Raw genomic sequence first — 1966 nt, 5'->3', positions numbered from 1 at the left:
TATATATATATATATATGTGTGTGTGTATGTATGTGTGTATATATGTGTATGTATGTATGTGTGTGTATATATATATATATACACACACACACACACACACACACACACACACGGTGTGTAAAACAGGCTCTTCAAACACAATACTACTTCTGGGCACATCTGATGTCGAGCACAAGTGGAGAGATGTGGAGATGGCTGCTAATTAGAACGACGGTTACTGGCGTAATAATGCAACGTTTAAAAGTATCGGTTTTTCAAAAACATAATAGAAACTATGCAAACGACGCGCCTTATAAACAAAATCATGGTTCATATAGATAATAACGCCTCGTGTGTGGAAGCGTGTCTTTAATGTGGCTGTAATTTCCTGACACGTGACCCTTCTGACTTGATCAGCAGCTTTAGTTGTTACTACATACCTCCTCGCCAATATACCTGCATGTCCTCTTTTCCTTTTTCTGCTTTCTTTTTAGAATGTGATACAAAACTCCTCCCTAACTACAGTTAAGTTGTTTTTACTACAGAACAATGAGATCACTATGTGGGTGAAGCAGAAGTTAAATAACGTATCTTAAAACCCATCAATATAGCTGGATAAAAGAAACAATAAAAACAAACCGGAATAGCTATTCAACCAAAAAGAATAGAATAAAATCATTATTACGACCGACCAGACCAGACTTACACAAAAGTTCCTTCTTCTTTGTAGCTATTAGAATAACTTGTTTTGCTGTGGCTGCATCAAAAGCTATTATTGTATGAAATACCAGGGCTGATATTAAACTACTTTATGACTTTGTTTTTGGGGGATGGCTGAAACTTTTGTCAAGTTGTTTTCTATTCTTTCCCCTTTCAAGTTAAGGAAGACCATCAGACGAGCTTAATGCAGTTCCTGCATAACAAAAAGAGACACCAACTTTATCATCCTCTTCTATTTCGTTTCATATAACGGAGTATCGGTGTTAAACTAAAGCATATGTCCCAGTTCGTTAACTCTGGTGAGGTTAGATCAACCTGTGCTCGTGCTGAGAATAGAAATGTGGCTAACGACACGCTAGCGATGAGTGATATTGAAAATAAGGAACTCACCCTCCATAACGTTACCTACCATTATGTTCAGACTTCGTCAGGTATTCTTATTGTGTGCCAACAATCGCTATAGTAACTAATAATATCTGGGGTGTTAGTTTGGTAGCTTCTTTCTTTCTGGAAATCTGATTAGCTGAGTTAGCCAATTGTTAGCCGGACGAAATGCCTTGCTTTCAATGTTTGCAAATCACTCACTGTGCAGCTGTTGCGTTCAGAGAGAGAGAGAGAGAGAGAGAGAGAGAGAGAGCGAGAGAGAGAGAGAGAGAGAGAGAGAGAGCGAGAGAGAAGAGAGAGCGCGAGCTCCCGTGGATGTCCGATTCGTTATCGAACAGCTGAATCGGATCTTTGCAATGAATCATTTGAACTGGTTCGCGAAACAGAAGAATCAAAAACAAAAACCGTATGTTATCAGTGTTGGGGAAAGTTACTTTTAAAAGTAATGCATTGCGATATTGCGTTACTCCATAAAAAGTAACTAATTACGTTACTTAGTTACTTTTTATGGAAAGTAATGCGTTGCGTTACTTTTGCGTTACTTTTTAAATCTGGACAGGGCTTGCTTGTTTGTTTTTAAAATAAAAAAGTTATATTTGTTGGCAAATATAAAAGCCTTTTCACACCAAAAGTGAAATGAATAAGCCTCAGGCTGAAGGGAAAGTAAGTTTACGTCTTTACAGTAGAATGCAGAAGAAGACATTTCAACACACAAATGTTCGTCTAGAGTAATTTGTGGTTATTAGTACGGTTGAACTGGATCATCGAAGGTCAGAAGCAAAGACGTTGCTTAATAGAATGGGATTAAATACATAAACTATATTTGTGTTGTTTAATATTTAATTATTGCAGCTTTGCGTCATATTCTGAGTTGCATTATTT

At 37.2% G+C, this 1966-nt stretch overlaps 1 protein-coding gene across 4 annotated transcripts in view; it reads right to left on the bottom strand.

The window, feature by feature from the left end:
- The window catches only part of znf217 (zinc finger protein 217), a 10984-nt gene extending 9665 nt beyond the window's left edge, over positions 1-1319 (bottom strand). For all 4 annotated transcript variants that reach the window (XM_016246888.1, XM_016246891.1, XM_016246889.1 and 1 more), the window contains exon 1: positions 1110-1319. The gene's annotated coding sequence lies outside the window, so the exon portion shown is untranslated. The remainder of the gene's footprint in view (positions 1-1109) is intronic.
- Between the last annotated feature and the right edge of the window lie 647 nt (positions 1320-1966).

Source organism: Sinocyclocheilus grahami, unplaced genomic scaffold (genome assembly GCF_001515645.1).
Source record: "Sinocyclocheilus grahami isolate Dianchi unplaced genomic scaffold, SAMN03320097.WGS_v1.1 scaffold815.1, whole genome shotgun sequence".
Lineage (NCBI taxonomy): Eukaryota > Metazoa > Chordata > Actinopteri > Cypriniformes > Cyprinidae > Sinocyclocheilus > Sinocyclocheilus grahami.
This window is presented reverse-complemented; position numbering and strand designations above follow the sequence as displayed.